Below are 26,880 nucleotides of genomic sequence, written 5' to 3'. Positions count from 1 at the left end.
ACCTCGTTGGCCTCATGCATATACCATACCAGCCCATTTTACAACCATTAATTAAATTAATTTTTGTTGTAGGAATTACTTAAAATAAAAATAATTATTACTTGCTTAATTTTTTTTAGTGAATAGACGTGGCTAGTAGTATAGATGTGATTAGCTGTTCTACTTAAATCATAAACAGCCAATTGGACTGTTTTTAGTAGGCAAATTAAATTTTACAAGTGGCCATTTAGTAAAAGTTATAATAAATATCTTAAAGTTAAAAAAAAATATACTAAAAAATATTTTTAAAGTCTATCATAAATAATGATAAAAATTTAACTAGAAAAGTATGGCTTACTAGTAGTAGTCTACAAGTCTTTCGTTTAATACTATATGGGCATAAACATGAACCTTCTTGCAAGGATAAAAAAATTATCTCATAAATGTCCTGCCGTGAATCTGTATATGTAACTGAAAAAGTCAAACATATATATATATAATATATTATAGGAGGTGAAGAAATTATATATATTTTGTGACCCTGACTTTAAACTGCCCTATCATAAAAATTAATATATAAATTTTTGGTAGATTATATACAACTTTTTTTTTCTGTGGTTCCAAAAATAACAGAAGAGTACAGTTTAGTTAGAAAAATAAATAATATAAAGGCAACTATATACATGCAGGAAATATTTCAAAGAAGCAGAATTTCTTGAACTTGTGTGAGGAAGTTTTTAGATCAGTAATAAAATGAGATTTATATCTAGCTTAGGTAAGAGTGACTGCTCATCTAGGTTTGAGCGGGGTGGGACACACTTAGACCATATGATCTAAGGGTTGGCCCATCCCCGACCAAGCCATTTAATAATAACAGAATGGTTGTCGTCATTGAACTTCAGGTCGGAGAGGTTGTCAAAGAAGGACTGGCCTTCCCCTCATGGAAAAAGCTGTTGCTCTTTCTTCCCATTGTGACCTTCGATTTGTGGAGCATTCAGGAAACGGTCTTAATATTCTCTCAAGACTCTGAGAAGAAAACATAAAAGAAAAATGAATCCAAAATTATGCAGATACTTTTTTTTTGGCTATCCTCGAAGATTAAGAATATGCAAATTTTTTCTGGGTGATTAATTTTGTACTTATGTCCTCTATATCATAAACTGACTTAAGGTATTACCACCATGAAATCACTTGTCGACAGATTTGGTCTATTTTTTTAAATCAATTTTTGATCGTTACGATCGTGAGATAATCAACTGCAAAGTTCGCGATTCCGAGGGTCAAAGCATGTCAAAATTCACTTTAACTATTTTTTATGATATTAAAAAATTATCTCGACAAAATTTTTAAAAAGTAGGATTTAAAAAAAAGCACCAGATCGTTTTGTTTTCGAGACTAAATTGCGTCAAAATTTGGAACTTAGGCATGATTATCTTGCCTTTTAAACGGTCAAAATTTCTGAAACTTTGGGGTTTTAATGCTGGTAATGCCTTTAAAAAAATTTCCTTTTTTCGCTAGTATCATCAATAACGCCGTCCAGGGAATACTAAAAAGTATATAATCATTATTTTAATAGAAATGAAATTTAAAAAAAAGCTCAAAAATGAAATATATAATGCCAATATAAGTATCGTAATTGCATCCTTAACTAGAATTATTCTGTATAATTTAACTCTTAATAAATTATAGCCACAAAAAATTGAAATTTCAGATATGTGAAAATAAAAAATTTTAACTAACAAGAAATGGTGTTTCCATTTATGATCATTTACAAATCTAAAAGATAATGCAAAAATGTTCTCAATTTTTTTCGTCACACGTATGGTGTATATGTGCCTTTATACTTTGGTAGTAATAAAGTCAATTCAGTTGTAAAATTTTTTATATATTTACATGTTTATTAGGCTAACTGTATTTATTAGCAGAAATTAGGTTCTACCTCCAGATTAAAAAGTCAACATTTTTAGAATAGAAATTGTTTACGCCTTATTATTTAAGTAATTAAAAATATATTCGGTAATAAACTTTAATACTATGTGATTTATTGCATATACGGGTATAAATATTGCCCATATTTAACATAGGTACAAATTGTAAAAAATTTCACTTTTATGAAAATTGGCCTTTGCAATTAAAAGCATATTAATAACGGCTTAAGTATCTCTGTATGATATTTATGCGGTATCTTGGTGTCATAGGTAGTAAGCCTGCCTTACCTTTAGTAGGATTATTACTGAGGTATAAAGTTAATTACATCATTTAGGTTAAATATTGAAGTTTTATCTCAAAAACGACAACTTTATATTTGTAACATAAAATATAAAATCTGTCTGTACCAATAAAAATAATCACTTAAAAAATTTAATATTTAGTTATCTAATTCTTGATTAACCTAAATAAATCTTTTAACAACATTTAAAGTTTAGCGAGCTTAAAATAAAAAACTAAACAAAAATTTTAAAAAAAAGGCTGCGTAAACTAAGCGAATTCATTCTTAGAGTATTGTTAAAAATAAAACAGTTTCTTCTTTTAGGATACGACTGATTAAAAAAATGATCAGATAATAAAATGTAATTTTTTTAGACAGTTTCAAGAATCGTTCGTTCCATTATTTGGCTCAGGTATTAATAAATAAAAAGTTTACTTACGATTTTAATCGAAAAGTTTACTTACGTTTTTAATGAAATACTCAACTCTTTTGACAACATTCTCGTAGCCTGCAAGACCTTTTTTCCACTCTCTGCAAATAAAAGAAAATGATTTGCTAAATACGTATACTGAAGCATTTTATAAGACTAGTTTCTTTAAATATCAGTGCCGGTAATGGTCAAAACAAAATCACATTCTAAAGGTAATACGTTTTTAACATGCTTGACTTTTTTATGATTCGAAGAGTGAGACTACAAATAATCATCAAAAATGTAGTGTTTTAGTCGATTCATTGTAGTTAGTATTTAGAAAAACATTGCCCAAATAACAAATGATAATAAACAATTGACTGAGTTAGTTATTGAAATATCCTCTATAGACAGTGTTGAATATCAGTACTTGCACTATTTTTTATAAATTTCATAAGTTCAATAAAAAATTTCGGTTCGTTTTTTGTAATCTTCATGCTTTGAAACGAATTTATAAACAAAAAAGTTTTTCCCGAAAATTGGACTCTTTTAGGCCCCTAAATATTATCTGAAGCGTTTGTTATGAAATTAGAATTAATAGACTATTTTAAGCTACCTACAAATTTACAACCGCTTATCTTGTATAGTTTAGGAGTTATGGAAACTAATATTAGAGAAATGGAAAATTATATTTTTCCCCAATTTGCGTTCTTATAGGAAAGCTACGAATAACCTATGGAAAATGGATCACAATGCATTTCTATGGTAAGCATGACCCGATTTTTTCATCGTTTCCATAATTTTTGATATATACCTTTATGAGTTTTAAATTAAAAATTTTCATAAAAAATACTTTTTATAGGACAAGTTTTGATAGTAATAAAAAATGTTTACTTTTTAGTACAATAAGAGCTTGCTTTTATTTAAATTTTTTTCAATTTTGTATGTCTTAGTACTTCAAATCCCAAAGTATTCTTATTTATCCCGAATGGATATAAAGAAAATAGACATTTATTGAACATTGGTAAAATTAATTGTTTATGGCAACCATAATAAATAATTATTATTATCAAAATCGAATAACATTCTGTAATAAACGTACCAACAACACATAACATACATAATTTGTAACATTTTAACCCTACATATGATTCAATTTATGAACCCACAAAAAATAACATATTGTATATTTTCACACATCAAATAATTTATCAGTCAGGTTTGCTTTACTAATATAAAAATTTAATTTTACCTCTATATACAGACGTATAGTGGAGGCAAGCACTTATCACAAGTACAAGTTGGTATAGGTATAGTTTCAATAGTTCACAATTCATGAATCTCGGCACACTTAAACAACTGTAATATTATGTCTTATTCCAAGAAAAAATTGAAACAGATTATACAGAATTATTGAGTGATCATGCCATTATTTTAGCGCAGCTCTTTCATTCATGAGCATATTGTTTTCAGTTCTAGTAATGATATTAATTTTTATTTTACAGGATGTCCCAAATAAGTCCAGCCAGAAGGTTACCACTATTTCAACGTCAAATTTCCGCCAAAATATTCTTTTGCTGCTTTTGAATTCAATATAACGGATACAGCATCGTTTATTATGATTTGTAAATTTAAAGTTTCTTGATGAATATTAATCAAATTAAAATTTGTTATTATGAGCTCGTTTTTTATTATAAAAAGTTCTCAAATACAAATTTTGCAGGCCATGATGTGAACTTGATCTTTTTCTTTAAATTTACGTGGCCATTTCATATTATCGTTTCACAGAATATTTCACCCTGAAACGTAAATTTTTATCGCGTTTCCTTTCTATAATTAGGTTATTATTTCAATACTTTTACCATTCTTAACCTTTATGTCCATTGTTTTCCAATGCTAGGTTTTAACACAGAATTCATGGATCCTCAAACTGCTGAAAACTGATATACCTTTCTGCCCCCTTCGATACAGATGGGTAAGAAATAGCACCTTGAATTGCCATCATTTTACGGTTTAATAGGGCATACCGATAGTTGTTTGTTTGCTTCAATAAAAGTTTCATGTAACAAACAGCAAATAAAAATTATTTTTCGAATAACTATAAAAACAACGTAGATAAAAGCCTTCAAAGATTTGTTTCTATCTTTTTCTAGCAAAACAGAATTTAGTATGGAATTTTCATGGTAAACGTACTATATGACGTCAAATACTATGCCTGATCTCTTTGTCTAATATTATTTTAAAATGCTTATGTCATCCCTATTTCTAGTCCGATTTCAATTTTAATTTCACTTTTTGCCATCTTTCTTACGGTCTTTTCATATTTTGCGAAAATAAAATCATCGATATTGCTTATTGGTATGAAAAACATTTTTTAATATTTTAATCTGCATATGCAGGTGATGTGAGACTCGCATTAGATATTTTTTTATACTTTGTCATGATTATCAATATGTTAGATCTGTGTAATGTCACAATTATTATATTCATATACACAATTTTTTTTAATAAAACTACCTATACCTTTCTCATATTTTTGTTTTATTAATTTGATGTACATTTTATTTTGTGTCAACACTAATTATATTCGTGTTTTAGAAAGTCATGTTCGAATTTATTTTATTGCGGTGTTTCTATTTAAAAAATAAATCTTTGATTGATTTAAATGTGACTTATAAAATTCACATTTATAATAAGGAAGGTGACTAAAAAAAGAGTATCCGTTTTTTATACCATGTATATATGAAATATACATAGTATATTAAGTTTCGTCCCAAGTTTGTAACGCTTAAAAATATTGATGGTACGAACAAAATTTTGGTATAGGTGTTCATAGAATCACCTAATTAATCCATTTCCGGTTGTCCGTCCGTCCGTCCGTCCGTCCGTCTGTGGACACGATAACTCAAAAACGAAAAAAGATATCGATCTGAAATTTTTACAGCGTACTCAGGACGTAAAAAATCAGGTCAAGTTCGTAAATGAGCATCATAGGTCAATTAGGTCTTGGGTCCGTAGGACCCATCTTGTAAACCGTTAGAGATAGAACAAAAGTTTAAATGTAAAAAATGTTGCTTATAAAAAAATAAAAAACTTTTGTTTGAAACATTTTTTTGTAAACATCACTGTTTACCCACGAGGGCGTTAATTAGGTGCAAATTTTATAGTATGTATTAATATAGGAATATCAAAGTGAGTATCTTTTGTTATTTACGTGACGTCAAAAAAACAAACGATTGCGCATCAACACTTGCGCATTATATGAGAATATCAGTTAAATATGTCAGATATGTATGTATGTGAAATGTGACAGAGTTATCAACACTGCCTATACATGGTATTTCAACAATTAACTCAGCCAATTGTTTGTTTTCACTTGTTTTTTCATCAAATTAAAAAAATTGTTTTGAATTTTCATGTAGGTACCAAAATTTTCCAGTACGCTTTTAAAGTTGAAAAATAAGTGGTTTACCGCATATGGTTTGCCGCGCAGCTTTAGTAGTTTTTTTCAATTTTACAACTTTGCACATCGAAACAGGTATACAATTAACGAAGGCTTATGGGTTCATTAAAACAAATGTTGTATACGTTACTGCCAAGGCGTTATTAGTTAATTAATTAAGGATGTACGAACGTCAGGGCAATTTTGGATAAGGGTAAGTTTAAATCATTTCTGAAAATTTAAGGGGGATGGAAAATTATCCGATTATTTAAATAAATAAATGTCTTCAAAAGTAGGCATATTTGACATTGGTTTCATTGTAAAACGGTAGATGGATGATATGTTTTCATACATTTCTCCAAAACTAGTTTGTGGAAATTAAAAAAAAAATTATTAAAATTAAAGTTAAAATCTTAATAAATTAAAGAAAACAAAATAAACTTGTTGTGTGGGACTAACTAAGGATGTATGAGCGCGGTAGTGGGGTCACAAATTTAAAGAAAAATATTTTTTGCAACTTTGATGGTAAATTATGTTGTACCTTGACAATATAAGACAAAAAGTAAGAATAAAATTTTTCGATATGTAGAATAATTTTCAAATTATCGAAAAATTGAAAATTTTGTTTTATTATTTAGCTTTCGATATTTCGAAAACCAAGGCAAATATCGAAAAATTATATTCTTATTTTTCGTCAACATTTATGAAGTTATAACAAAATTCATCAATAACTTATACCATAATTCTAGACTTGCCTTGGCGCTCGTACTACCTTAAAGTTTCGTCTATAATCATTGTTCACAATATTATTGTCTGTACCAATCACTTCACTTCTTTTCTAGTTTTGCATATCTTATATATTATTGCGCTAAATCGAAATTTCGGAAGTTTTTTAATTTGTTTCTTTTTATACAGTAAATATTTGAGCAAATAGTTTTAACAGTATTTGTTACCAAAATAAATTTCACCGTGTACAAAATGATTATCATATGTGTAATATCCTTAGAAATATCAGATAATTTCAATCATGTTCATGCTGTTACAATCATTACATCTACATTGTATTACGCGACATAATTATGTATAGAAAAGGGGCGTTATATTAGTTGTTTTGTAGGTACGTAATGACATTATACATACATATACATAGTGTCTCAAAAATAGTTAACAGAAGAAAAATGCCGAATAAAGGATGGAATTCGAAGACGAAAAGTCCTGTAGCATTATTCTCTTTTTTAGTATACTTATTAAATTTAATAATTTTTCAATTGATATTATAGTCCTGTATCCGAGCACCTTTTTTCCATGTTATTAATAACTGGTTAATTATTTTTCGAGTAGCTTTATTTTACCGATACTCCGAATTTTTATATGTCCGAAAATTCTTGAAAGTGGTATGTTCCATTTTGGAAAACTTTTTAATCGCACGTGTTTAAGCTCCACTTTCCCAAATATCCATTTTTTGCTATTCTTAAAGGAAGATAATTGAAGAATAAATGCAAAAACTGTTCTGCTCGACTTTTAATAAATGGTATACAAAGCTTTTGTGTGTGCGATTAAAGAACCACTTAATAGAATTTCCGTAGTTAAAAAATTTGGACATCGCGGTAAAATGAGGCTGCTCACAAAAAATTTACGGTTATTAATGCCTCGTAAAAAAGATACTCGGTTACAGGAACATTTAAATTTTTATAATCAGCAAAAATTTAAGTAAAACATTCTGAATATTCAAATTTTTTTCGAAATTTGACCGTTTTCGATTAAATTTAATTTCAGAACATTTTCGGAAATACAGAAATCAAAATTTTGTATTCCAGAACTTTGAATGTAAATAATAAACTTAGTGAAAAAATAATCTGACGGAATGGTTGTAAATTTTATTTCCTACAATATTCATTGTTATAAAAACAACATTTCCTAACAATTATATTGATTATAATTTTTAAATTAAAAAGGATACTAACCAGACCGTAGTTTGTTAATGATGCGTCAGTCAAAGAACACCAAAGAGGGTACTCTATCCAATATATTTCTGCTGTTCACTATTTTTGGAACACCCTGTATAGGTAATGCTTATGAACAACTATTATTATATAAGTTTTATAAATTTATATAAAATTATATAATATACCTGTTGGAACAACCATTTGTAGATTTACATTTTTGATTAGTATTGTAAAGTCATTAAGGGTAACACAAGGCAGGTACTATCGAAGCCAAAAGTATGTGGAAGTCTGAACTGGTATTAATATCTACAGCGCTATGAGGTTTAACCAAATTATGTCGAGAAGAGTTATCACATTGAAGTTTGCAATTCAAGATGAAACTTTTAGCTGAAAACTTTTATCTATGTTTTTTTTTGAAAATAATCCGGCACTCCACAATCCTGCGCTTTAGAGACAAAAATTAGTGTTTACCGCTGGCGCCGGTTGAATCAATCGAAGGAAAGCTTTATTTTAAAAGAAGCACCAAGCGGTGATCTTAAACTTAATATAACAGTATTAAAAATGGGAATTTTTGATTTCCCTTTAAAGATCATGAGATTGCCAGTCTTTTTGATACAGGTAACTATATTTTAACATAATATCTCACATCTTTTTAAACATAAACATCACTTTTGCCTTCAATTCTGACATGTTTTTTTTTGGCTTTATGGCTCTATCTTACTAATTATTATTGATTCATCCTAGGTATACATTTTAAACATATAGGAACATATCACATTTGAGAGTTACAATCATTCGATTATTTTTCTTTAAATCCCGATTATATACTGACCATACTTGCCTTTATACATAATTGAACGGGTTGTTTAAATCATTCTATAAGCAATTAGGTATTTGATATGTTTATAAAGATATTTTAAAAAATAAAATATAGTCTGACATTTCATTTTGAACCACTAATTAAAAATTTCTGTAAAAGTGGCAAACAAGATACAATTCATGACCATCAGTTCTGATATACTCAATGAATTATGACTATTTTACGTTTAAAAACAAATTGAAAACTGTTCATATATTTTACCTGAGTAAAACAATCATAGCCCCTATTTCTTGTGTTATGGAAGAGGATCAGTGAGAGCAAGAGAGGTGAAGGCTGTAACGCGGTAGTCTTTACCAGTCTTTACTATTAAGCCCAGCAAAGCGGGCGGGTATCAAGCTAGTATTACCTATTATATTTTAATGAAAAATATTTTAAAGTCATATACATATGAGTGAAGCGTAAAAAACTTATATTTTTATGATGTATAAAAATAAACATATCATAATCGTCGTTTAATATTCGACACAAAAAAAAAAACATTTTATGTAAATATTTTTAATTTTTTAGTTTTATAACATTTTTATGTTGAATAAAATATTAAAATATACATATCTAAGAGTTCTTGCTTGTCTTTGTTTAGACGGTAATATATTTTAAAAACAATGTGGTATCTATAAACGTCTCCCTACTACTTATGTTATTCATAGTGTGGATAAAATTAATTTTTCGTGAATAACCTTAAAGCAGTCATTGGCACTTAAAAAAACGTTACAATCAAATTAGTGGTTAATTTTATTTCTAAAAAAACGTATCTTTTACTTTTAACCTAAAATCAGCGATATTCAAGACAACCCAATCAATAGGATTGCTACCTTTGTCTTTTTTATTTAACGCTACCTTTTCAATTTCGTGGTAAGGTGTTTAGTGCGTTTTTATACTTATATTGCTCTTATTTATTAATATATATAGACCAATAAATAGATTTCCTAAAAAGCTGTGGGTAGGGTTTGGCGCGACCCTTGAGGTTCACATGAATAACTTCCCAGCAATCTAAATATTTAAAAAAAATATTAGATAAACCTCGAAACGACTCGATCGAATGTTATGAAATTCTTTTCGGATCATTTAGCCGTTAAATTGCTTTGGTCGACACCTCAACAAAGTTTATATCATTTTTTTGTTAGCGTGGTATCGATCACGAAAAACACACACACACTTATCCAAATTGGTGTTAATACCTTGTTCTGACCATGAAACGTAAGATAGGTTAAAAATTTCGATTTCGAAAATCGGACCCATTGCCTCAGTGTCTCAGTGTTGAAGTTTTAGAAGCGTAGCGGGCGCTTGAAATACATACAGCTGCCAGATAAAAAAAACTAAGAGTGGTTGTAATTAAATAAATTCAAAGATAAATACTATCAATAAAGAAAGTCTTTTTTTCACCGACTAATTTTCATTTCTGATGTCACCGGCCCATCAGTAATTCTACCGAATTATCGTATGGCCAGTCCGCGCCTGTAGATATTCTAATCTTTCGTCTTGCTTGACCAGCCAAATGTTTATATAAACCATACGAAACACAGGTAGGTAGGTACTTTTTTGTAAGCAACTTGGTATAATAGGATTACGTTAATAGTTCAACTATAATTATATTTAAAAAGTCAATTCATTTGATTTAATTGTCATAATATAATATTATATATTTTAGTTATTTAGTGTCTGTGTTTTATATATTTTTTGGGGGTAATTTGAGTCACATATACATAAATATAATATGTTTTTATTCTTATTTGATTTTAATAGCTTATTTAGAAAGCTGTTTTTTTATTATAATGTAATATAATAGTGCACCTATAATGTAATGTCTTACGTTATTAACTTTAAATGGACATTTATTATATAAAATCTAATCATTCTATCCTAGAAATTTTCAATGTTTTAAATATAATCAAAGTCTAGTAGTCGATTAGTTTTTTCATCATATTCGACCTTAAACGTATCTTATTAAAAACTAAAACCATTATTTGATTGATATAGGAGTTATCTCAATCCCTCAAATTCAAATTTCATCAAAGTACCGATACATTAACGCCAAATTTGAATCAAATAAAAATTTAGTCTATTAATAAGCTACTTCCATGTCCTCCATGGTAATGTCTTAATTTAAGCGCACAACCTGAACATTGCTCATATTTTTTGGTTACTTTCTTGCTAATTATTGAACCAGATTTTTTTGCAAAATAAGTAACATGGTATCTTAAAATTAGGCGACCATGGTAATGCCACTAAGCCTCAACGCACAAATGACACTTAACCAATATTTTGTGACTATTTTATTGGTAAGTTAATATTCAAGAACAAATTTTCTTGCTTCGAATATTTTTGATAAGAAGGTAAATAGAATCATGGAAATGTTATAATACCCAGATGAGGGCAATAAATTTTGTTTCGTAGGTGTTTTATTAACAATAAAATAGCAAAAAAAAATACTGTAACAAAGTAGATTAGTCAACTAAGCTAATTTTAAAAGCAAGATTTTACTCAAGGCTTAGTAAGATGTACGTTATTATTAGAAATAACATCAAAACTAGGCAACATTTCCTATAAAGGTTTATGAACTTGGACTAATAAGAAACTAATGCACCTCCTCAAGGTTGTTCTATTCCTGCAGTCTTATCTTATTTTATCTTATAAACCAAGTTTTTTTTACTGTTACCGTATCTCTGCACAATCTGTCTCACACATATGCTAGGCATGAATACACATATATACTGGGATGAAGACACACATACTTCCCCCATTAAAAATTAAATTCTATTAAAATTAAATTAATTTAAAAATATTATTTTAAAAATCAAAATGGTAAGTCATCTTCCTTGGAAAAACTTAAAAAGATCATGTTACTCATGTCCGCGTGTGCATTAGAATTACCTTTAGACAAGTTTTAAATATTTCCTAAGATTTTGCTTGCGTAACCCAATTACCTTAAAGATAAGTGAAGATTATAAAGTTATACAAGCCGAATAGAATGGTGTAGGTGTAGGAGGTAGGTACCAATGTGTATAGCCCGAATAAATAATTTTTTATACAAAATATGAAAGGTATCAAAAGTGATAAATGATAAAATTTATGTTCATAAACTCCATGGATGGATAAAAGGGTAACATGATGATATTTTGTTATTATTATTGTAAAATACGGATAAATTGTGTGGATCATTTTTAGTGTGTAGTAATGGGTGATGAACGATGAACATTGGATGGGTGAATGTTATGGGTGGTGTAAGGAATGTTACAACCTATGTACAGGATAATCCATTTTAATAAGGCCAGGAATTTCCCTCTTCTTAAGGCTGAATTTTTATACCTTATATACAGGGTGTTCTATATTTAACAGTATAGTTCCAAACCTCTTGAATAAGCTTAACAAAAGGATAAAGTTCTTTACCAAATTTCGATCTAAGAAGAATTTTCTTGATAATGTTATTGAGAAAATTATAAATCCACCTATTCACAAAGAACTTAAAATCAGAAGGCTTGTTAGGCTAGTGCACTTGTTTATATAAATGAGACTACCAAAAAATTGTAAAATACATTTTGCTGTCTTTATCGTTGCCCTTAAATATCAAATTAAATATCTCACTTTCTTCGATTATATTAATGAAAATTGTTACTATTTCTGAGAAAATACTGAAAGAGAAATCTGAAGAGAAAGAAAGGTTCAAATGAGTCAGTTTGCTGTGAAAACTTTTGAAATTTTCGGGGAAAAAATAACCGATATTTTATGACTGTGAAAATTTACAAATTCATAATTTTTTTAATTTTTTTAATGGACATTAGTTCTCTCAAATTTATAAAATTGAGAAGTTGATCATCATTTGACCTGGTTCAATGAAAATGGATCACCCTGTAAAACCGGGTAGGTTTTCGATAATGTTGTGAATAAATGTACAGTTATGTATCGTAATATAATGATTCAGCACAAAACATATTATTAAATCAATTTTTCGAAGGTAAGTATTTACAACTGTTTTCCCCGAAAAAATACCAAACTGCTTTTCAATAAATTATATGGCTCGAATATCGAAATTATAATAATCGAGTAATTTTGTATTGGTTTCCGCAATTCGACGATTTTCGATTGCTTGACGATTAGCAACACAGTACGTGGAAATAAATGATAGGAAGTTTGCAACTGTCGAGGGTCGGTTGGCAATGATGTCGTATCAAGTAATTGCGGAATTTCACTCTATATTCTAATAACGAAAGTTGTCATTAGATTTTAGGTATTTTGTGGTCAATGATTTCTTTTGATATATACGGAGGTACTTTCCAAAAGAGAAACGCAATAAATCATCAATATAAGAAAACCAAAACATAGAAAGTAAGTAACACGATTTTCATAAATTGGAGACTATAATCACAATCAAAATTTCAGTTTCCTTCACCGCCAAGCTTGCTTTTACCAATTTTTTCAAATGGCAGACAAAAAAAACATAAAACTTTCGTTTCATTATAGACTCATGGACTTTTGATTCCCAATTCGCAAAGCAAGAAATCGCAAAACTATTCAAATTGTTTCAACAAAAAATTGATACAGAATCCTAAAAAAAATTTAAGCATTTCACATTTCAATTTCAAATTTAATTAATTTTTTTTTTCTTCACACAAAAATTTCTTTTTAATAAATAAATTAACGAACGAATTAATATATATTATAAAAAAAAATATTAATTTCTTTGAGATTCATAAAAGAAATATTTATCTATAAAAATACTAAATTGAATTAACAAATTCTTGATTCGAGTGTGTGAAAATTGAAAGATCATAATGCTCACGGCTAAATTAATTTTTGGGTATAGACGTAAACGTGTATTTTTAATTTTTGTACAAAATAATTATAAAAATAATATATTACAACTTTATGTTTTTTTTTCTTCAATATTTGATTTCGACTTCAGTTTAAAAATATCTTAATATACGTAGAAAAAAAAAAAGCTGTAAAAAAACTCAAATTATCTTAAAATACATAAAATAGCATGTCCGGAAATAGGGAACTTGAATAAATATATATTTATTTTTTGCCACTAATTCATATATAAATGAAGGAATAATTGATCTAAATTATATTTACGTAACTTTTTTTTTTTTAAATTAAGAATTCCATTTATTTATGAATTATTAATAAAATATAGTTATATTTTAAAAAAACGGTTATGACGTACTAACACCCGTTGAGGCAGTGAGCCAATCGGAATCGGAAAAAAGTGTTTTTTAAATAAGTATATTATATAAGTAATTTTTAGTAAACTTTCGAAAAAAAATAAAATTAAGAAACATGAAAGTTCTTTATTAAGTTTCGAAGCTGATTAACTGTGTTTTGAAGTAAATTATATAACAGTTTTAAGTCAAGTAGTATAAGAGAAGATTTTATGTGTACCAGTAATATATGATAAAAAACCACTACCAGGAAAGGGATGCTAAAAAGTTTATTAAACAAAATATGTCCAAAATGGTTTTTCGCAAAAACTAATCAAAAACGTAAATTTACGTAAAATACATTTATGAACTTTTTTATTAGGATTAAAAACGCCTGGGAACTATGAATTTGTTAGTTAAGGTCACACATCCGTCTACAAATGAGCCTGGTACCATTACAAATCGATTCCAATACGGGTCAAAAACCATAGGAAATAATCTAAATCTCGTGTCAATATCTTTATAGCCACGGAACCCTTGCTAGCGGCTGGAGTAAAACTAAGCAAACTGAAGTAAAATAATTTATAATTCAGCGATCACGCATCTCTAATTGTATGTCTTCCCATCATTTCCACCATTTATTTCAAGTTCGTACCATATTTGGGTACGTTTAGTTCAGTATCACCGAACTAAAAAAAGAGGGGTGTTATAAGTTTGACCACTGTGTGTGTGTCTGTCTGTGGCATCGTAACGCCTAAGCGAATCAACCGATTTTAATTTTTTTGGTTTCGTTTTAAAGGTAATTTATCGACGAGTTTTCTTCGTTATGTTACAAGTGCAAGTTTAGAGTTCCGTACCCGAAAAAAACTTGGCGACAATTTTCAAAATACTTTGGAAAAAGGTAATTTAATGGAGAGTGTTCTTATATATATGTTTCAAGTGTGAGTTTAGGGGTTCGTACCTGAAAATTTGTCGGGGGTTTTTTAAATTTTGTAAATTTCCCTTCGTAATGAAATAATCGAAAACACGTTGTAGCATTCAACATTTTTTAACTCACATTTTAATTAGCTAAACCAATTATGAGTGAAAGAAAATATAATCATATTATCACCCCAATATATTAATACAATGCCAAAAATAACGGAAAATAAGTAGCACAAGTAACCAACATAAACCAAAATATATTATTATTAAAAAAAAAATATTAATATTATAAAAAAAAAAAAAAACCGTAATAGGATTATATTTTCAAAAAAAAAAAAAAATCATAATAATAATAAGAATAAGAGAATTATTAACCCAATTTTTAGTATATTAATAAAAAGAAAATAATATTATAAATATGATTGACATTTTTATTTTTTTTAATCACGCGTACACATACTAGGGTGTCATAAAAATTTTTTATGGAGAAATAAAAATTTTACTAAATATTTAATTTTGTTTTACAAGCAAACAATTTAACCCCTTGCTTACTTTATTAAAAAAGTGTTTTTTTTTTTTGTGTGTTCCGAGAAATAAATAATAAACAAGAAAAAAAAAACTTCGAAAAATAAGTAAGTACAGTGTGAAAAAATAATGACACATATAATAAATTAACTTTCCCTTTAAGAAATATTATCAAATGTTGAACATTGGACAGAATGTTTATGTATAGGTATGGAGCAATTATTGTTAAAGAAAAATTAAAAATATAATATTTTTTGTCAAGTCTGCATCAAGATCATATAATACATCGTTCAGTACAAGATATGGGGTAATTATTGTGGTGGTGACCGTATAAGTGTATCTTTTCATACTTGGGTATTTAATTTCAACTAATACAATATAATATTTCAACGAATATTGGCTAGGAAAATGAATCAGAATTTTTTCTAAAGTAACTAATAAAATTATCTTTAGGTAATACTTTGATAAATTCGAACCCCGAAAAAGTATTTAATTTTTGAGGTTAGAATTTTTTTAGGATGGTCTAATTTTACACTTTGGCCACGGCGCAACTTTTGCCGCTAGCTGATTTTTTTAATCTCATATTAACCTAAGATATTGATAAAAATGCGATTGAGCCAGCCCTGGATCCAATTTTTGACGCAAGGAAAAAATAAAAAATAAAAGTGTGGTATGAAAACAATAAAAGTGTGGCTATCTTTAGTCTAAATGTAAATTTGAGACCTAGCTATCAAAAAGAAAATTTACAGCGGCGTACCGCGCGCACTGTTTTTCTGTACTGCTGAAAAATTTTATAGATAGCTAGGGGATCGCAAATTTGGGTAAGATTAAGGGTTTCCAGGCCTAAAATTGGGCCCAATTTATTATACAAAGATAATCAAAAACGAGTTTTTTTTTTTTTTAACTTGAAAAATGTTTGAAACTCCCAAAACAGAAAAATGTTTCTAACCAAAATCTTGGCATAAAAATCAGACACATTGGTTGGAATTGGTGGAAAATTAAACCTTTCTTTCATCTTAACGCTTCCACCTTTTTTTTTTTAATAAAAATGCGTTATAAGGATTCCGTACCCAAATGGTAACATACGGGATCTTCTTAATAAAACTGCATTGCCTACCTGTCTGTATGTCTGTCAACGGACTGCATCTCTGAAAATTTAAAGTGTTTATTATTTAAGAACCGGTCAAATGCGAGTTTAGTAATCCGTAATCGAAGTTTTCCGTTATTTTTTTGTAAAATGGTGCGTAACCCTTCGTATACTTGGAGAGCGAATATCTAATTCCAAAAGCTCTAAGGAGAATTTTTAATAGTTCATTTTCAAGAAAAATAGACAAGCTTTCGAGTGACTTTAGCAGATTTGTTGTAAAAAATTTTTACAATTTGGGTGAATTTATAAACTTTTTATAAAATAACATTTCTCACTCTTTCAACCGTCCGAATTCAATGATTTTTGCAGAGACACAACTGTTTGAAATTTTAGCGAAATATTTTGTTTTTAAAATTTTCTTTTAATACTTTTGATGAGTATAATTTACAAATAGCTGATAAACACTTGAAAAGTGATTTTGCAAGGGAAAATTTTTACAATTTCGAAATTGTACCATATTAAAGAATTGTGCCAAAATCCATTCCCTTGTTTGTAAAGATTCTAGCGATTTATTTTATATTAAAAATCGAATAATATAAGTCAAAGATGATTAAAGGAAAAGGGCAAATAATGCTGAAGAAGAGGAAAATATTTTGGATTAGGTATCTAATGTAATATAAAGCATGATAAACAAAATATATATTATATATTTATATTAGCTGATGTATTTTATCATCATAAATATAAATGAAAAATAAATGATTAAAAACCATCACGAAAGGTGTATAATCTCTCACGTTTTTCTTTTCAATAAGTAGCAACCAGTCCTTAATACGTAGGTACCATAACTGTAAGTGAAAGATGTACACACCAAATACAGTAAATCTACTTCATTATTCTTGCAGAAATATTCTAGTCATATTCAGTGTCGAATTTTTCTAGTTTTCATGAATATACCTGGGATCTCTAACGGGAGCCCCAAAAACAGGTAAAATTTTTATAGTTTAGGCTACCTAAATGGTAGATCCGGAACTGATCATATTGTTTTTTAACACATTTTGAACTACAATTTGTCACATTTCCAAAAGCCTTACATTATTCTTATTGTTATTATAAGTCAATTTTCTATAATGGTACAAGAGCTGGCAGTGTTTTCGAGAGTGAATTGTAAGAAGCCTACTTTTAAAGTTAATGAATCATGGTAAGGATGAAGTACATCCTTACCATACATATCCTTATCCTATCATATCCCTTTTCAAGTTGTCCTTGAAAGTGGTTGCGACAACTAACAAAATGAAGAATGTTTATTAGTAAAACAAAAACGAAATTTCTATCTAGCAAATGAAAATGGCATTCTTTGATTATAAAACTAGATCAACTTTTTAGACGATATAGAAACGAATAAAAACAGTTTTTTTTTTTAAAGGGAAAACTGTCTGCAATATTGTTTAATATTATTCGCCTTAAAACATACATTGATACTGACGTCATTTATCAATTTTACAAATTCACATTAGCAGCTAAATAATAAATTAAATTCATGAGCAAAACGTAAAGAATGTTTCACTTATTCCAAAAGCAATTTGGCATTTCATATATTCCAATATTGGGTATACATGTTTAACATATACGTAATACAAGTTGCCTATTCATTATACGAACCGTTTCATTTAATTAACAATTTATTGTTTATTAACAAATAGAAAAATTAGCGCAAATAACTCATGGTTTACGAAGAATATTTGACACCAAAGAAACACATTTCAGCAGGTAAAAAGTTAGCAGTTTATTTCATTTTTCTTTCTCTGTTACATCTTTCACTGTAATCTTAACTGCCTTTTACCGAAAATCGTATACAGATTGACTAGGCTAAAACGAGTTTGTCGACGAATAAAATGAATTCTGATGGTATATGATATGATGGTGTCTAATGGCTATGAATTAACATCTACTTGAGAGAAAGGTGAATGAATGACTAATATTTTCGACCGTGATAATAAATATAATGCCCTCACGTCTTTCACACATACAAAGGTGTATCTCACACATATACACTATTCATATTATAATACCAACAATGACATAGCAAAAAAATTTTCCTTTCCACCACATAAACTAGTGGTAGATTATTTATATATATGTGAAATGACAGCGGTCGACACAACATCGGTACGATTTAAGTGATAGTACATGTATAACAACAAGCAACAAGAACCACGGACTACCATCAACAACACCCTCTCGGAGGACTTTTTGGAACGTGTTGGTGTAAATGAACATGATAATAATAAATGGTACAAACAGGTACAATAATGATAAATAATTATTTTATAAATAAGAATTAATAGAAATTTTCACACTTGGATTATTTTAATGTAAGTACTGGTTGACTCAGAAATAATGATATTAATACAAACCACAAAACGTATCAGTCTTATAGTGATAATTTTTATTGATTACCATATTAGTTTCATTTCTTTACGGCTTGTCTGAAATGTGTTTTATTAATAGATACTTGTCGAAAAGGGTGCTTTTTCTTTATCGGAAAAACAAGTAAAATAACTGACCAACGAATAGAAAAGTTATTTTCTCTAAACTTTTTAAAAACACTGTTGCTCAAGATTCTGAAAATTAGTTTCGGATACAAGTTTGTGTCACCAAAGCCAGGAACCGGTCATAATCTCTACATCTATTTTGACTAGTTTTCAGCACTAGTTGACGCTTAAAGGCATACGTATGCCCTTCACATAATGCGAAAACCATATGTCATGAAATGTTGAAATTTTTTTTTACAAATTATTTGTCGTAGAATGTTGAAATTTGTAATATTTAATTGGGTATCTCACTTTGTGCACTTTCTTGCATAACGATATGAAAAATTTTCGATATCTCGTATAACTCAGAAAACATAATGTGACTTTTCAAAGTCTTGTTGGGGACCTATTCTTTTAAACTTTCTTTTACGTATTAATATCGAAAATTTTGTTTTTGATATTTCATTAAAAATGAAGGTACTTTTTGACTATCCCCTAAATCCATTTTGACTAATATATAAAGGTAGTAGGAAGCCTTAAAGTGTCCATATCAAAGTTTTTACTGTATTTTTATATTCTTGTAACATATAGTATTTACTAGCGTACTGGACAGACGTTGTCTTAAAAAATACCTATACTATGCTTAGCCTGCCAGCTAAACTTCATCCCATCTCGCTAAACCCGAATTTCACTCCTATGTATTGGAAAGGCCATGGCCTCAATAATACCTCAATACTATTAAAAATAAATAGTACATAGTAACTTGCAATAATAATACTGAAATACATGTATTATTTATATGTGCTTCCACTATTTAATGAAATTTAATTAATTTGGTGTGGAACCCTTAAAAACAGTTTTAGTGGACCAAATGCTGAACCTAAGCCATTATCGAACCTACTTGAATATACACAAATAGTATCATCAAAATCAGTCCATCTGTTTAGCAGGAGTTCGAGACCCAAAGCATCTACTATTTTTAATATATTATATGCACTATTAGCATTATTGGCATTATTGGTCAACCAAGCATTGGCTGTTAAGTATTGGTTGAATCTTGAACCAGGACTGGCAAATCAAAAATCGGCTGTGGAGTATTAGCTGAATCTTGGACGAAGACTTGGCTGTTGAGTATTGATTGAGTCTTGAATCAAGTCTGGTAAAACAAGATTGTTTTGTAAAGTATTGGCTGAGCCGTGAGCTAAGACTGGTAAACCAGGAATTAACTGTTAAGTATAAGGTTGAGTCTTGGGTCAAGATTAGCGAAAGAAAGTTTGGCTGTTGGGTATGGGATAAGTCTTGGACCAAAACTGGTAAACCGAGCCGTGGCAGCCCAATATTGTACCAAGATTGGATCCGTTGTCAGAATCTTCGTTTTCTACAGGGAATGCAAGATGTACATACTTATGTTTGTCTTGAAAATATAATACACACATATCGATTGAAAATTTCACCAGCTACAGTTTCTCTAAACATACATATCATCGTTACTATTCAGACTTCTTAAAATCATATAATATTTCGTATAATTTGATGGGAGTAATTCGTTTACAAACAATTATCAATGCTAGGTGATTTCTCTCCCTACGAAAAAAAAAAAGAAAGATTTAACTGCACTTAAAAATTTAAGAGTCTTGGTCATTATATTTTCACATTTACTATCATTTAAGAACGCTTAAAATAAATTATGAAATTTTTGAAAATAAAAACAAAACAAAAGAAATTAGAAAACCTCAGAACTTTATGTGTAAATAAATAGGTATTAAAAATTGAATATTTACAACCAATATAATTTTTTTACTCCTTTTAAAACAAGAAAAACTTTTTAAGATACATAATTACCATAAATTACAAAATATAGTACATAATTTACAGCCCACCTTGAAGTCAACTTAAAATACCATAAAATTTTGTACTAAAGTTATTGGTATGTTTAGTGTTAGCATATGGAGAGAGATAAATATGTTACTTAGAAAGAAAGGTCACACTAAATATACAATAAATATGATAGCTTTAGCATCATGTTCTAAGAATTGACACTGCAGGAGGGACGATCACTTTAAAAAAGAAACAAGTATAAGGAATATTTTCATAATCTGACACTAAATATAATTTCGGTAGACATTTCGGCGCCTATAAAATAATATATACATATAGCGTTCCTATGTTATTTATTCTGTAAAATATTCAGATAAATATTCAAAAAATGAAAAATGTCAAAACAATTTAATCTTATTTATTTATTTTTAACATGGACTAAATAATTTACGTCATTGGTAAATCAAAACAAGCGAAGGTTTTTTTTAAATAAAAAAGCATTAGATGTTTTAACTTGATTGTAATTTCCTTATAAAATATAACAAAGTTTACGAAAAGGAAAATTTCGTACTCGGTTTACGAAAAGGAAAATTTTCGTGCTTGGTACGACAGATATACTTTTGCCATATGAGATTTTAGTTCTTTAGTCTTACATTTTTATTAAAAATTTAACAAACAATTATATATCAACATTTATTTAGAAGTAATTTTAAAAATATTAAGACTATTTTCTTAGACCATTAAGTACATGGACTGAGCATCGCCTGACGTAATTGCTTGGGTCAGCTAAGGACATCAAAAACATACATTTTTCAAAAGAATATAGGGACATTTATCAAAAAAAACATACATTGAATGTCAAATTTTCATATCAGAAAATATTTTACATAAAACATCGTGATTTCACTGAACTTTTTCGCTTTTTGACATAAAAAAATACTTATCACGTATCACTTTACATTTTTTCTTACGAATCAGGGAGTATTTTGGTCAAAATGAAGCATCTTCTCTTACGATAAATGTGCATCTAATAAGTAAATTAAAAAGGCATTCTACAGAAGAGCGAAATATAAATTCCTGAAAAATAACGTCGGGTAATAAAAGCAGGTAGTTTTTGACGAGTACCACATTGATTTTGTAAGACAAAGCTCTCGCACTTTGGCGTAAAAATATTGAAATATTGCAACATTTTACAGAAAACTACAATAGTTTTTGTAATAAATGAAAATGAACTAAAAATTTTTGTTCTTTCATTTACAGACTGTAACCGTCAAGTGATTGAGTTGATCAAAAAAGAAAAACTAGCATTTAGATCGTTTAGGAACCTTAAAATTGAGTTTCAATCATTATAAAGAATTTGATATATGCAAATTTGATCTACATTTTTCTAATTCAATTGATTCTTTTTTGAATAACATATGAGAAACTCTTTGTATTTTCTTTGATTAGTGTCGATATTTTATATACCACCGGAATTTGATCTTCTTAGTGATCTCAAAGTTAATGTATATTATTGGAAAAGGATTTTGGAAATTTTTAAATTATAAAATATCTTAATCTGTTTGTATGCTGTTTGTATGTTTATGTGTTTGTTTGCTGGTAATGGATAGTTATCGTTCTTTTCTCGCTGAAATTCCCCAGCGATACAGGTGAGTAACTGCTAGTTCGTTATAAAATAGGTTCGTTATGACGGAAAGGTAGCACTTTTTGGATGAGTGAAATTATCCAGCGAAGTAGATTCGTTAAAAAAAGGTACCTTAAACTTTTTTTTAAATTTTGACAAACTTTACTTACATTTATTTACCTTACATATTCATTTGTTATTAATATTTCCATACCAATCAATTATTGCTTTCATCAACTTCAAAACGATATAAATGCACGAATTCCCATGAACTTTTTTTACATTAACTGCGTAAGCAAAAAAGAAACATTAAATACAATGATTTTGATAAAAAAAACAAGATGATAAAACATCGTACATATTGAAAAATAAAATAATAAATGAAAATCAAAATGCAATTCATTTCTGAAAATATAAAACAATTGAGATTATGGATAAGATGAATTACTTGAGGGTTGGTTCTTGATACATAATTTATTTATTTTCCTTACACGATGAATACTTTACTGTATGCATGAGGGTTAGTTTTTATTAATGTATAAATAAAAATTATTCATTGTAAATAATAAAAAGCATAACTAAATATTATCGATGAGCTGACTAAAATAAAATTCATGTATCAAAATAATTTTTCACGGTACTCCAATAATATGACATTACTGGGGCGGTTTTTTTTTAATATAAGCTTTCCGATAGACAATCACTCTTTCCTCCTCGAAATACGAAATCAAAAATTATCATTATAACGTTTGGAGGTATATTATTCCAAAACAGCTTTGTGTACGTATGTGCCACAACTGGAAATATTTGTTCAGCTAATAATAGACCCCGACATAGTGATAAATATGGCAACACATTTGCTCTGTTTTGGAAGAGGCTAACCAGTTTTTTAGTGTTGGTTAAAATGTATAATGTAAAAATGCATAAATGTAATAAACATATCTATAAAATTGTTTTCCAATAATTTGGAGGCCCAAAATTTTACTTTTCTCTTTCTTGATCAAATGCTATTATTTTGTGAACCTCAGGTTATTCAATTTCATTCATTCAATTGGCAGAAACATTTTTCCTTACTCCAGCATAAAATCAGATCCTTACTTCAACCGTTTGCAACTCTCTTGACTATCGTATACCAATGCTGGCCTCCTTCTATTATAAGATTAACTTAGTAAATATGATAAAACAGATAACACCGAAGCTCTTTAAAAAAATGGAAATTCGGAAAAATAATTTTTCAACATGTTAGCAAAGATGGAATCCCCACAAATTTCCTCTCTCTTTAGCCCATACTATTTGTCAGCTTTCTCCGAAACGAGAAATTGAGGGTTCCTGGCCTGTTATCATCTTATGGTCAATAACTTCTGGAAATTTCAATTGAAGGTGTTCTATGCGAGTAATGTTTTCCAAAGTATTAGGGCCAAAATGGAGATAGGCAGGTTTTCTGAAAAGCTATTAGGTGGAACTAACAACATTAAGCAAGGGCAGAAAAGCTAAGAGGTCGACAAACTTTTGACTATTCTTCCAGCTTAAAATTAGTGAAATTAGCTTTTTTATAAGAAAGTAATTCACTGTCCGACATTATCAATTTTACGCTGATGGGATAATTAAAAATTTGGAGAGCCTATAATCTAAAAAAGGTAGTTCTCTCAATATCAACTTTGCTATATTTTTCGGCTTTATTTGACCAACTATTTTTTGCCTGGAAAAATTTTGGCTACCCAAAAATAACTCCAGAAAATCTCTTTAGGCCCTAGGAATATTTATAGTCCATTTGGGAAAAAAGATATTTTTAATAGGTGCTAAGTTTTGTGGGGTGCTAAAAATGCTTTTAAAAGTTAATTTTAATATTGATTGAATTTTGATAATTGTTTCTGAATGAATTTAATATTTAAATTTAGAAGCTATTGGTGTGGTCCCTAAAGGCCATATTCGAGATGACTGATTTATTCGTACAATGTTACTTCTTATTCATTATATTTATTTATTGTATATACATGTATCTATAATATTGTATGTAGGTACACCATGAATTCGATTGCCCATATCTATTTATTTATTTATTAATAATAATATTATTATTATATAGTACACAAGCTTATAATCTAATTTATTCATTAATAGCATGTTCCAAACAAAATTTTGAATTTCTCAATGGATAACCAATATTGAATTGAATTCATTGATACATTGAACTATTTACCTTTATATCTATAGTTATGATTTAGGGCATTATTTAATACCGTTTGAGCGCCTATTCATGGATTTTTTTAAGGATCTACAATTTTTAAGAACTTTTATAGGATTTTTTCCACCCAGCAATTAATAGTGATGAGCGAGACCAAGAACAGGACCAAGACCATAGTTACCTTTGTCTTGGTCAGTCTTGCATTATTAGTTTTAGTCTTGGTCTTGGTCTAGCAAAAATATGTCTCAGTCTTGCAGAATCAAGCCTTGGTCTTGCAGAGTTGAGTCTTGGTCTTGGAGAAATAATCTAAGTCTTGCTCAATCGAGTCTTGTTTTCGATCTTGCATCAACCTTGTTTTGAAAGCTTAAGTTTTATTGTATTATATTTCAGATAATCATTATAATTCTTATTATATTTCAGAATTTTTGGAATCGTACTTTTAATAATCATTAATCATTATATAAAATAAATAAATTATCTATATATATATATACAGTGAAACCTTAATATAACGTACACCAATCTAACGATTTTCTCGATTTGACAAATTCTTTCAACTATTAAAAAAAAAGTGTAAATACCCAAAAAAAGTGTAATTTTGTCAACCCAAAACCCTCTATAAAACGTTCCTTTCAATGTCTAACCCTAAGTCCCATAGTATGTGATTCATGTCGCGACCGGTTCCGACACGTTTTTTCGTAAAACAGTCATTGTTGTTTGATGGAAAGTAATGTAAACACTGCTGCTCGTCACTATTGGCAAAGATTCAAGTTGCAATGGTTCAGAAACATAAAAGACGTTCCTTTATTTCCCTGGTTTTATTTCAAAAGCGAAAGAAAAACTTACTCAGGTAAAATAAAAAATCATCAATTTTATCCTTACCCACAAGGAATCTATTTCTGAACCCGCTGGTATAACACAAAGTAAAAAACAAGGCCCCTATCTGAACAAATGCTGATTGGGAAATATTTCTAGTTGGGATAGGGATTGCTCAATCGGATCCCAAGACTTTCCATACGTTACAACTCAATTCGATTTCCTTATTGGGCAACCCAATTGGTTCCCAAGCGGGTGTATAAGAAAATTTCTAGGTGGAATAGATTTGGTAAGAGATGGATGTTTCAGTTTTTCAACCTATAAAAAATCATTTGAAATACCTGACAAAATAAAAAGTTAAGTGGGTACCCAAACTAAACATTTTGTTCTTTCGTAATTATTCGTATGTTTTTAATGCAGAATTTATTGATACTTAATATATACAGGGTATATAAAACCAATTTACCTTAATTTAAATTGATTTACAACACATTTTTTGAAAATTTTCAACAGTACTATATTGAAAAATAATTTGTCAATTTCACAAAGTAAAATACGAAGGAAGGTAGAGTTTTTTACCCTCGCGTGCAACAATTAAAATAATACCTAGTATGCCATTCATTAGCCTTGAAAAATATTATTCTCGTCTAAAAACTACTCTTTGCGTGTAACAAGTAAATTTAGCACACAGAATGAGCAATTAGCTATTTGTCGCACAGCAAACAGTACAGAAAGACGAAACTTATCCCATATGAATACAAAAATATTACATTCAAATCCTCGTAACATTCGTCAATAAACATTTATTTTTAATTCGTACATTAAAATTTATGCCTTTTCTTATCATCTAAAAAAAAATGCTAACATTACATATAATTTACTATCCCAAAAATAATTTATAAAAAAGTATCTATATTTTTGAACATTGGAAAATCTTTATTGAAAATCTTTTATAAATAACATACATAGGTATAAAAAAAAGAAAAAAAAATCATATAACTTTATAGTTATAGCAGAGTAAAATGTCGTTTAAATTTAATTTTAGTAGCTATTATTACTTAGATAAGGGGTTAGAATTATATACGGGGGTTAAATATGGAAGAAGAATATTATGGTATATTTGTAGATGACATATACCGGACGAAAACTATGAATTTACAATGAATATGTGTGTTTGAAATGCATCGGGGTGAATATTACCTACTATATGTGTAATACTATTCAAGCACGGATTCTTAATCAATCAAAAATAAAATCACGTAAAGCATCAATAAAAATATTTAAGGAAACAATTTTATACTCAAACAAGTGAAAACAAACAATTGACTGAGTTAATTGTTGAAATACCATGCATAGTCAGTGTT

The 26,880-nt window shown here is 28.6% G+C and overlaps 1 protein-coding gene across 1 annotated transcript in view; it reads right to left on the bottom strand.

Annotated features, from left to right (window-relative positions):
- Window positions 1-26,880, bottom strand: part of LOC123290763 (2-iminobutanoate/2-iminopropanoate deaminase-like) — a 121,719-nt gene that overhangs the window by 40,522 nt on the left and 54,317 nt on the right. The window contains exon 2 of the mRNA XM_044871063.1: window positions 2,653-2,719. The gene's annotated coding sequence lies outside the window, so the exon portion shown is untranslated. The remainder of the gene's footprint in view (window positions 1-2,652; window positions 2,720-26,880) is intronic.

This window comes from Chrysoperla carnea, chromosome 1 (assembly GCF_905475395.1).
Source record: "Chrysoperla carnea chromosome 1, inChrCarn1.1, whole genome shotgun sequence".
In the NCBI taxonomy this organism is placed as follows: Eukaryota; Metazoa; Arthropoda; class Insecta; order Neuroptera; family Chrysopidae; genus Chrysoperla; species Chrysoperla carnea.
The sequence above is the reverse complement of the archived record's forward strand: the minus strand, read 5'-3'. Positions and strand labels throughout refer to the sequence as shown.